Source organism: Ambystoma mexicanum, chromosome 7q (genome assembly GCF_040938575.1).
Source record: "Ambystoma mexicanum isolate Mex_15411 chromosome 7q, UKY_AmexF1_1, whole genome shotgun sequence".
In the NCBI taxonomy this organism is placed as follows: domain Eukaryota; kingdom Metazoa; phylum Chordata; class Amphibia; order Caudata; family Ambystomatidae; genus Ambystoma; species Ambystoma mexicanum.
In genome coordinates, this window is record NC_090941.1 from 111380389 (window position 1) to 111392951 (window position 12563).

Genomic DNA, 12563 nt, shown 5'->3' on the forward strand with positions numbered 1-12563 from the left:
CCGTCTCCAGGAAGAACTCCTTGTTTCTGACAGGGTAAGCTAGGCAAGGCACTTGTGAGAGGCTCCTTTTGAGTTGTCTTACCACCTCAGATTGTTCTGGACCCCATTCCCACTTGACCCCCCCCTTCAAGAGATGAATCCGGGTCTAGTGATCTCTGCATAGCCTTCAATGAACTTTCTGCTGTAATTAGTCAGTCCAAGGAGGCTCCTTAGTTCCCGCAGAGTGGTGGGGTCTTTCAGTTTCTGGAGTGCTTCCACTTTCTTTTCTTGGGGACAGAGACCCTGAGGAGTAATCTCATGCCCCAAGAAATTAACACGGGTTCTATACCACTGTGCTTTCTGAAAGGAAAGTTTTGCTCTGGCGGCCCTCAACTGTGTCAGAACATAATGGATCTCCGCTATGTGTTCCTCCACAGATGAACTTTTGATGAGGACATCATCTACATAAGCCAGGTTACCCCTCGCACCCAGGTCGGGCATGGCCTTATGTAGGAAAATGTTGAATTCATTGCTGGAGTTGAGGTATCCAAAGGGAGTCCGGGCCCAGGTGTACTGCTGGCCCCCAAAGGTAAAAGCCAGTTTGTATTGGTCCTCCCTACTGACAGGCACGGTCCAGTATCCATTGGTCAGGTCTATTGCAGTGAATACTTGTGACCCTTGAATCTGGGCCAGCCCTTGGTCAATGTAGGGCAGAGGCCACCGCGAAGTATGGACCCGTTTGTTGAGCTCCCTAAGGTCGGCGCAGAGTCTCCACTGGCCGTTTGGCTTCAATATTCCCAGCACCAGATTATTGAAGGTGCTGTGTACTGGACATATTATTCCTCGGGACTCAAGGTTCTTAATTATTTCAGTAAGGGACTCCATGGAGGCGTGAGGCAAACGATATTGCTTCACAAACACTGGAGTCATTCCAGGGTCCGTGGGAATTGTTGTTGTGTGGATATCAGTGCGGCCACAGTTATATGAGTCTACCGCAAAGAGATCTTGGAAATCCAAGAAAACTTGTTTCAACTTTTGCTTTTGTTCCAGAGTCACACAGGCATCAACTAGGTTGACTCTCTCTTCCACCATCTGCCTGAAGCCTGGAAAGACTTCTGGTTTGGCTATCTCAGCGGCCTCCTCCAGCTGGGTGGAGAAGTCCCTGGTCAGAGTGCTGATTTGGACTGGAGGCCTCAGGTGGGAAAGGCAACACTCATGGACCTGGAAAATCACCTCATCCCTCCTGAAGTCACAAGTCACATCTTCCTTACCATAGGGGCAGGAAGTGTACACCAGGAAGTTCCCCCCATGCCGGGTGAAAATCCTGTCTGGTGTTGTATTGTCATCACTGTCACTGTCAAAACAGTCCTTGGGGATTGGTCCTAACAGTTCATTTCCTAAATCGATGGAAAAATGTCGGTCATCAACCGCCATTCCAATAATGGTGCCTGCGGCTAGAGTAGTACTCTTTAAGTCGCTGTTATCCACCTCGATTAGAATGGTTCCATGTTCTATGTTGACTAATGGAGTTGGGTTTACCCCCAACCCTTGCTGTTGGAGAGAAGCGTTTAGATGTATGTAAGCATCAGGGTTTTTCAAATGTTGTCCTCTTTTAACTTTCACTTCCAGGGAGAATTGTCGGGTCCTTTCTGGGATGGTGACTTCCTCTTTGATCTGAATTTCAACTGCATAAGGTAGCAATTGAGCTGACCTAAATGCTTTTTCTGGATCATCAAAGCCCATGGGATTATCCGCTAATCGGGACCAAGCTTTGAAGTTTATTAGGTCCAAACTAATGGCAAAGCGATTGAGAATGTCACTGCCTAAGTAAAAGGCGGCAGTGACGTCTCGCACAACCCAACAATTATGGACTATGCTCTTGTTGCCAATGGAGATTTTGAGCATACACCTTCTTGGTAGGAGATGTTTGGAATTAGATGCTTCCAGGTCCATTTCCCATTCGTCTATCAGTTTGAATGTGGGAATGGCTGGATCTTTGGGAGTTGGCGGAACATGGCTTCGCTGATGAAGCTCTTACCGTTGTTCACACACACTCGAGCGAGAACAGAGTCCTTCCCATCATTTAACTGGACAGGGATGAACAACTGCTCTCCAATTTGCTGAATATCAGCCAGGCTCTGCGCTGATTTCACATCTTTCTGGACTATAGGAGTGGGAGTTTCTGATTGTGGATTAGTAAAGAATTTCAGGGTGTTTCCTTCCAGTGTGGAATACCACCTTAAACTGGAAGGAAGGTTGATTTTCAGAAATAGAGAGGACCCCCATCACCAGTCTGTTGTCCTACTGCTATTACTGTTACGTCTGGAATTTGGTTGTTCTGGAAGTGAAATTCTACTTGGTCAGATTTTTGTTCAACCATGTGGCAGGTGCCGTTTAAACTAACATGGTTGACACTCTGTTTTAATTTTATTGTTCGGCTAGTCTGGGTCCAGAGGACCTTGTTTACGCAATCTATTAGGGGTGACAACCTTCTCAGGAGGTCATTCCCTAGTAAACAAGGGGTGCCCTCTGGAGTCACTACTATGACCGGGTGTTTCACCTTGTGTCGCCCAATTTTGATGTCCAAATCTACAGTCCCCTCGACAGGAATCTCCTTCCCGTCAAAGTTCTGCAGTTGTCCAGGAAGAGAGGTGAGAGGAATATGGTAATTCTCCCCCTTCCTGCATTTAGTTCCTCAAAGGCCCTTTTGGACAGAAGGGTAGCTTGGGATCCAGTGTCCACCAGTGCCAAAATTGTACCCTGCCCCTGTACTTGTACCGGGGCATAGTATCTTCCCTCCTTCTCCTCAAGGGGGCACAGATAATGCACATTTTTGGACAACTGGTGGGCTAATTTTCTGGTTTTGGACATGGCGAGAGAAGAGATTTGGGCAGAATTCTGTGGAGAGTCTTGGGAATCTGAAAGACAAAGTTGGCAACTGGAGATCAGAGCCATTGTGGGTTCCCCTGGTTCCGGTTCTGGGCCACCCCCCCCTTTTTGGAGGCAGTCACCAGGATGGGTTTGAAACAGGGGATTTTGGTATTGTCGGTTCTGGGATGAGATGATGGGCGGCGGTAGCTCAGTCTCCACATCTCCCCAGTCTGAATTGGCATCCCTTGGGACCCATTTTTCCTTGGGAGGAGTTCCCCCGTCTCTGAAGGAGAAGATCCTTTTCCCAGGATCTTCTGAGGATCCCTCTCCCTCAAATTGGAAGGCCTGTACCTCCTCCACAAAGTGGGTCTGTTTGGGTCCTTTGTTTCTCCTACCCGCCCTCTGCTCCTTGGGAGGCAGGCTTTCAGGGGCAGGAGATTTTGTTTCCGGTTCCTGGTTTTCCAGGGGCTGTTTACAAGTTGGGAAGGAAGCTTCCTCCGAGGCTTTACACCCTCCTTCCCCTTGTGCCTCCTCCCTGGGAGCCGATGGGTTATCGGGGTGCTGCCCCCGTCATTGTTCTGGAGCACCAGGTCCAGAGTTTGGGGAATTCTGCAGTGGCATGCTCATCTGAGGGTTCTGTTGAGCCCTCAGTATGTGACCCAGATCCCGTGCCATATTTTGGACCTGGCGCTCAAGTTGTGAAACCCGCTCAGGCTGATACGGGGCTCTATTTTCTCCCCTGGGCTGATCCCGGGAAGCGTAGCTATCCCTTCTCTGGTAGTACCCCTGGTTGGGAAGATTTTGGTACCCCTCCACCCTTGGCCTCCCCTCTCCCGGATTAGGTTGTCTGGGCTCAGGGAATTGGGGAAAGAAGGATGGATGGTTTTGGGGCTGGAAATTGGGTGGATACCTGGGGAAAAAGTTCTGTCCAGGATCTGGAGAATTTCTGCCCTCCTGTGGGAAGTTGGGAGGGAAGTTCCCTGGGTTAGGTGCTTGGCCGGATCCCCCCCCTTGGGCTGGAGGAGTCCACACATAACCCAGGACTGGTCGGTTTCCCTTGTAGCAGGGACTTACATAGTCAGGGGAGCGGGGGACCCCATTTGTGGGACTACCTCCTCGACTCCCTGTCTGTGACTGGCCCGAGGGCCTTCTGGGCTGTGAATTATTTGGTGCAGACAGGTTTTTAGGCCCCCCCATCTCCAAATCTAAAATGGGGGCAACCTTTACCTCTGCCACCCTGGCAGCAGCAGGGGTGCTGTTGGTTTTGGGGTTTTTCAGCGCACTATTTTTATTTTCGATAGGCTTCTGCACCTCATAGATCCGGGTAGCCTGTTCAATGACCCAGTCTAAAGATCTTTTCTCATGAAAATCTGTCACGAGCTGGGTCATTATATATTTAGGGAGAGCATGGAAAAATGTTTTTTCAAACTCTTTGCTGTCTGTGCGCACCCTTCTGGTGGTCTGCGCAAAAGCATGCTTTAATTCTTGCACAAACTCTTGTGGGGCCTGATCCTCCCCACATTGCAAATTTTAGGCTGCCTTGCGAGCCTCTTGGGGATTTCTGTGCACAGAAAAATGTTTCAAGATGGCCGCCCTGTATGTGGACCACCTTGAATGGTTTTGATCCTCCAGCCCCGCAAAGAAACTGGAGTATTCTGGTGAGAAGGTCCACTTTACATATTGAATACAGCTTTGGCTGTCCTTCAAATGGAAAGTCTCCATCATTTGCTCATAGAGCTCCAAGTGTTCCCAAACAGAATACTTGGCGTTCTTATGATAAGGCGTGATGACACTCCTTATTGCCTTTATTTGTTTCAATGGGTCCTTAAGCAAGGCCCTTTTTGCCTTATTGGCCTTTTTGGTTCGGGTAACCCTGGTCCATTCATCCTCTGACTCAGAAGCACTGCTCCCAGAGGTGCCCGTCTGATCTTCCAGGTTTTCCCGGATTCTGCGAGCCTGGGAATGGCTGGCAGAATGTGGGGACCTGGTCTCCTATGTCCTGTGACACTCAGAGGAGTCTTCAGATCCCTCCTTGCAACCAGGATTTGCTGGGTATCCCCCTCACTGACCTAACTGGGCAGAGGTTTTCAGGATGCCCCTAATGGGCCTACTCTCCTGAGGTTCCCCACTAAATTGCACTGTGCTTGGGTGCCCATCCATTCCTGGGAGGTACTGGTCTATGAGCCCCATACTTCTAGCTGGATAGTAATCTGCCATCCCCGTGGCCCTGGGCTCGTGTGTGCGAGTGGACATGGGGGTGGCAGAGTCCAGGGACTGGGAGAGATGAAGGCCTCTGGTACTAGGGCTCCTGAGGTTATGCTCAGGAGTTTCTCTTTCCCAGCGAACCTCATCTCTATCCGCCCCTGCTTCCTGTTGCAATGCAAGAGCCTGCGCTTTCAGTTCCTCAGTTAAGGCCTTACTAGACTCTATCAGTCTCTCCTGCATCGCTACCTGTTGCTGGAGCCTATCATTGTGCTGACAGAGAGCCTCATTTTCTCTCTGTGCCTCCTGATTGGTCCTGGAGTACTGGGCCAGTCTCTGCTGCAGGAGGGTTACCTCCTGAGCTGTGTCACTATTGGCCTGCTCCTTTCTTGCCAGAGCATCCTCCACCCTCCTGGTGTGCTCTAACAAGTTCTGGTGTTCTTTTTGGAGGTCACCCAGTCCCTGGAGGGCCAGGTGATTTTCTTCCATTTTCCTTTTTAAGTGGCAGACTTCCTGGCCTAAGGTATCCCTTTCCTGACTACGAGTCTGCATTTGTGCCGCCAGGTTGTCCCTTTGCCTATGGAAGGCACCAGCTTTCTGGTGTTCTTCATCCAACTCTGCCTGGGTATCCAGGTCTTTCAAAATCAATGTATTGCTTTCCTCTTTCTCTCTGTCTAGTTGGATTTGCAGGGTGGCTACCTGCTCTGTGCATGCCCTGTTGAAATTGATCTGTTGCTCCAGCTTTTTCTGGCTCTGCAGTAAGGAGTCCAGACTGTCTTGGTGCTCCTTCTGCAAAGCCAGAATTCTGGTATCCTGGTCCGTCTTTTCATGTTGCAGGATATCCATATCCTTCTTTATTTTAATGATGTACTGTCTACTCTCATTTTCAGACTCCTGGCTTCTGTGCAGCCTCTGCTCAGAAGAGTCTAGATCAGATTGGGCCTTCTGTAATGCCAGCAGTTGCCTACTCGCCAGATCTTGGCCTTCAGCACATTTGTCCTGCATGGCTCCCATATGTAAATATAAATATGCCGCTACCATGGCAATCTTGTTGTGCTCATACTTAGCCTTAGGGGCCATATATAGTTCACTGAGGACCACATGTAAGGGACCCTGGTCTCTCCATGTATCTGACCCTGTTTCAGTGATCTGGGATGTGATTGCCTGCAACCAGACCGTCTGGTCCTGATGAATCCACTCACCTCTCACAAATAGCTTATGTAAGAAGTGCTCTCTGGCTATTTTCATATCTACCAAGGTCGTCATTCCGGAATTTGAGTTCCTTCCTGACTTACAGAAGTTTGTATTTTATTTTTGCAAAACAGACCTTTCCCTTAGAGCGTCCTTTTGAGGAGTGCTTTACAGCGTAACACAGCGTGGTGATCCAACCTGATGTATGTATCTTGTCAGTTAGCACACTGTATTAATCTGCACAAGTGATAGATCTAATCCAGAATCCCCGGCTACGAGCCCCGAATTTGTAAGAAGATTCAATTCAAAACTACAGCTAAGTCAATGCCTAGTCTGGGATACTGAATGGAAACCCTTATTGATATATCTTTATGTCCAGTTCATGAGTTCTGGATGACTACCCCTATATAACACCCCTCTCTTAGAATCCCCCTGACCCCACTGAGCCAAGAAGTAGTTCTGCTTTGCAAGTTTAAAAGGTTAATTTGAGAAATAAGACAAAATATAGCTACCACGCTTTTATAATAAATTAATTATCGATATCGCCCTTATAAATATAATGTTAATCAACAATGGGTAATCTGACACTAGCACACTTCTTTATAATCAATAAGGAGTTAGTATAGGCTGGATCAAGTAGCAAAAATACTTTTATGATTTCAAGGGAAAAGCAATGAGGAATAAAATGCAGTACAGAAATACTTGAGATGATTTTAGCAAAAGATAATATAATCACTTTTTCTCTGGCAATTCACCCCCTCCCCTATGCAATGTAAGACATGGAAGTAGATGGAAAGAGGAACACACAGTTCTCAGGAATGCAATCAAATACAATACGAAATTCAGTTCCCCCCGAGCAAGCTTAGAGAAAACCGGTATGAGTTTTAAAACACAGGCCCAAGTGCTTTGAATGTGGTGGCAATGAAGTGAGAAATATGCTGAAAATGCTTTTAATTCTCTTTAGGAGGTTCAGGGTGATTGAGAGATACTTGGGATGAGTTCAGGCTCACTTTAGCAATGATTCAGAGATGGTGATAAAGAGGCAAATGAATTTTTAGCAAGGAAAGAAATGACTGCTGATGGTTACACGTGGCTGGATTTTTAACCAAATCGCAAATCGCGGTAAAATTCGCGAGTGTGTGAATCGTGATTACGGCAAAAGTATAAGGAGTAGCAAGTCGGTTCTAGGTTCGTTGGAAAGCTGAGATTCTAAGCTTTCAGAGGAAATTTCGTTCCTATCCCAAACGGTTCCAGAGATACGGACGATTAAATAAAGGTAGTTTTTCGGATTTAAAGTAAACTCAAAGTGACAGGTGACAGCTTGCAGCTTCAGAATTGACAGGTGACAGTTGTGCAGCTTTACAAATGACAGATGACACGATTCCTAGGAGGCTGTTCTACTTAGGTTAAAAATTGTTTGGATTAGATTATTTTAACTAAGAGGTTCTGCACAGTTCTGCTAGGTACTCACAATATAAATTTGAAATAGGCCTTGCCACGGATCTGGTAAGGTTTTGGACTGGACTCCGGTTCTGGTCTCGGCACTTCACAGTGATCTGGGTCAGCTCTCTGGTTCTGCTCACAGCGGTCTGGGTCACTCTGGATCTCTGGTCTGGTCTGTCCGGATACACCGGTCCCTGCACAGCTCCTGGATCTCTGCACTGGTCCTGGCAAAAGTTCTTGGCAAGGGATTCAAGCAGCTCGCCCGGCTGCGAGTAGCTTGCAATGATTTGAGGCCTGCTGCAGAGAACTCAGCTTGTGGTTTTAGGCCTCTGTTTAGGTTCTAAAGTATAAGTTCTAGGTTCTGGAGTATGTAGCTGGAGTCAGTCTGGAACTGGTATCTTCTGGATGTTGTGTGGTCCGGCAAAACGCTCCGCAGCAACTGGATATGAATCCTCTACCTGTCCCAGCAGTCTCTTTTATGTGTTTTGAAAATGGGTGTGTGTCTGGGCCTAGCTAAGCCTGCCCCTCTCTACTTGTCATTGGCCCAATTCCCCCCTCTCCCATGATTGGGGGAAGGAAATGTGAGTCAGAGTGATGCTGTAGGTTTTATGGGTCAGAGGATCCTCCCCTGGTCAGTTTGCCCACAAATCTATATTTGATTCAAATACATCCTTCCCAGATATACAATTAGTTGAAATTACATGTCCACATTATATATTCCTTATGGTCCATGCTTGTCCGCCTCTGATCTTCCTGGGGGCTTGCATTAAATAATGACAACATTTTGCGCTTTTTAACTGGTTTTGCAATATCGGACATTTACCCAAATTTACACACATGTGCGCAAGGAGTATGGACATTAATTGATGAAGTGTCAGATTTTTAACATGCAGACATTTGGAGTGAGACCCTATTTTCCGCTAGCAACCACCCAGAATACACCACAGGGTCCTAACGCATCTCAAAATGTTCACAGAAAAATCACAAAAATAATGATATTACTTATATAATTCTGACAAGTCCGCACTTTGAGTTATCTATCTTTTTAAAATTATGCCGTGGTCAAAAAGGGGTGTGGCTTCCCACATCACAGGGTGGAATAACTGGTTTATCCACTTCCCCCAAGCTCAGCTGCTAGCAGAGGCACTGCCCCTCCCAGTTTCCCCTAAGAGGAAGCCACTTTACAGCCCCCCAATATAACATTTGCCTGAGTCCAGGACAGGCCTTTGTTCAACTCCCTGTAGTCCCCAGCTGCTCCACCCCTAATCTAATCAACAGGGCCATGTGACCTCAGGATGCAGCCAGGCCTGGGAGCCAGGCCTGGGAACACAGTTGTTGATCCAGTATCAACTCCTGTCGGGGGTAGTTGTCAGGCAGAATTCAGTTTCATTAAGCCAGGTTTCAGCTAAATGTCACTTTTTGTTCCCAGTTTTCTACATTCAAATCAAACTGACAAGTTTTACATATACATTAAATAATTACTTCCTTCAAGTCATTTCAGAATATAGTTTTACATTGTATCCACCTCTTAGCAAGTCTTTCCTTGGTCTGGTTTTGTTTCATTTGTTCAGTTTTACACAAAAGTCTGGTGGTTTTAAAACGACGGTTTTCTGATAGTGGTGAGTACTGGTAATGCAACCATTTTTGGGATTAAGAAAATGAATTCCCCACAAGAAGGTTGTATCTTTGGAGTGGTCTCGTGCCAACTGCGCAGTTCTCCTATTCTGGCGTGAATGTGGGTGGCGATAGCTCATCCCCACATCCACCCAGTCTATTGATTTAGTTTGTTCTGGGATAGAATAATGGGCGGCGACAGCTCATCCCCACATCTACCCAGTCTATTGATTCAACATGGGTCAAAACCCATGACAAAGCCCAGATCACTGTCCCACTCCCCACCCAAATGTCAACAAAACGCTGCAATCCCATTGTTATACCATAGGCTTGAAGAAATGCTGACCCCCAAATCATAGCTCATGCCATCTCTCTCTTCCCCCCCACAGGCAGCAGCCATGAAAGTGAGGGCTAGGAAGCCATGCAGCCCTGTACCTCCAGGGGCACAGCCAGGGGACAGCGTAAACCTGCAGGAAGGAAGAAGGCACAGGCAACACCACCTGCACCAGCAACCCCCATGGAGGCTGCACAACCCACACCCACACCCCTACCCATGCCTGCACTGCCGACGGAGACATGCCCCACGGTGCACTCAGAGGAGCCAGTCTGACAGGGGAGAATGCTGCCATGTGCCTCCCCGAGGAGCCAGATAGCCCAACATCAGTTCCCGTATCTGACGTGGAGGAGCCCCATGACATTGTACACAGGCCAGACACCCCATCCTACAGTCAAGTTGCACACAGCGACTCCGGGGAGAGTGACACCCCAGGCCTCACAGGCCAAGGAGCACCACCTGCCAGTCCTGGATCCACCTCTCCTGCAGAAAGCCCCGAAAGGGCTGCAGGCTCAACACCACGGCTGCCGAGCACATCTGCCACACCGGCCATGGATGGATTGCACTCCCAGCGCCTCACGGGCCTGATTGAGGACTTTTTCCGGGACAACCGTGAATCCAGGTCGGAGTGGCACAATGACCTGCAGGCCCTGGGCAAAGTCATCAATGCCAACACAAACCGGCTCTGTGAGGTGCTGGGCCGGATTGCTGATGCCCTGGAGGCAGCACCCCCCAGACCACAGCCCCAGTGGGAGTGCCCACCCTCACAGTGCTCCTCCACGCAAACCAGCCCTGTCCGTCGGTCAATGCGCACACTCCGCCGCCAGAACATGTATACCCCTGGCTCTGGAAGTACACAATGACCATACTGCCACACACATGTGGCCTTTGTTGCACTGATGGGACTATTGTGGGGTTGTTGTGGGGAGAGGGGGTGGGGGGTGAGGGTGTGTGTGGGAGTTGGGGGGGAGGGGGAGGGGAGTGAGGGTGTGTGGGAGTTGGGGGGGTAGGGGGATGAAGGTGTGTGGGAGTTGGGGGGGAGGGGGAGGGGGTGAGGCTGGTGGTTTTGTTGTACACGTTCCTACATAAATGTTGAATACACTGGTTGTTCATTCCCAAATAACAGAGTGGACATTGCTCATTTTGCTTGTGTCTTTTGATGTCGCACATTGCATGGTGTACATGTATCCCCACACCCAGTGCCCAATGTCCTCTCACCCTCACACCCTCACACCCTCACACCCTCAGCTGACTTGTGAGTCAGAAATATTGTCCAATCAATGATTGACGCACTGAACGTCCCTCCTGTGCATCGGCACCATGCTGCTGTCCTGCCATTCCTTCCTCCTCCCCCTAATCATCATCATCATCTGGTGGTAGCAGTTCCACGTCAGGGGGCAGTGGCACGTTCCGACGGATGCACATGTTGTGTAGCATTACACATGGCATGGTGATCTTGGACACCTTCTCGTGGCTGTAGATGAGTGCCCCACCAGACCGGCTGAGGCAACAAAATCGTGCCTTCAACAGGCCGAAGGTCTGCTCTATCACCACCCGTGTACGGGTATGTACATCAATACTTACCCATTTTTGTTGTTTAAAAAGCTGTTTTTTGAAGAGAAAGAAGTTTGTGAGCCCCACTACTCCAACTGAGTGAGTACTGATTCATTAATGTTCTTTTCTAATAGTATGCTACAGTCTCCCTATAAACTTACGAGTCTATATGTCCTTTATTCTGTAGGACGTACGAAGTGAAGCTCATTATTAGAGATCTCTCATGCCGGGATTTACTCCACTGAACCGACACGCCAGCCATTGAACAAATCAGAGGAGGTGAGCCTGTTCGCACACAGCTCTAGTAGCTAGCTGTTACTCAAGAAATGGGTTTTTATGAAACAGAGATGACATATTATATATTTTTCCTTATTTTATAGACCCAAGGCCTCTTTGCCTTATACACACCCCCACTTTTCTATGAGACCAAGCGGAATTGGCGATCGTCTCTTGTCCTGAAGAAGGTTGAATATAATACACAAAGGGAAGTCATTGCCCACGTTAAGAACTCATCCGAAACATGTCTACAAACAGTTTTTCTATCCTCTGAATGTTGACAGATGGACACATTGTAAATCAATCAAGTGTAAAACCAAGAAATATCTTAATTGCCATTGTTATTGTGATATGAACAAAATATCATTTTTCCTATCATTTGTGAATGTGATGAATGCATGAGGAAGTTGTGAATGAAGTTTGTTTGGGGGGATGTGTTTGTTGTAAGTTCAAAGAGCCATATTTTATATGAATATATTTGTTATTGTGTAATCTGACATATGGATTGTTGCAAAATAAATAGCTAACGATTACAAATTGAAAGAGTAATCAGTTGTTATCTCTGGTCTGGATGGTCTAATTTTCATTAGTCTACTCACCAAGCAGCCAGGCAAGTCATCCGGCATGTCGCTCCATGTAGCGTGGTAGTGTTGAGTTCCGCAGGACCAAGGAGTCATGAGTTGATCCGGGGTATCGGGCATTGCAATGTGTGATGGATTTACTGGCATTACACACCATCTGGACGTTGATGGAGTGGTATTGCTTGCGGTTGCGATACGGCACCTCCATGGCATGCGGGACCACTAATTCCACGTGGGTTCAGTCGATGGCACCTATGCAATTTGGCATGCCTGCCAGTGCATGGAAGGCAGCTTTGGTGTCATATATCTCCTGGGGAGTACGGGGTAGGGATATGTATTCCCTTGTGTGGGTGAGGAGGGCATCCAGCACTTGTTTGAGTATCCGTGAAAATATGGGCTGTGAAATGCCATGCATGTGCCCCACTGTATGCTGGTAGCTGCCTGTGGCAAGGAAGTGGAGCACAGACACTACCTTCAGTAGAGGGGGGATGGCAGTGCGGATTTCTATGTGGCTCACT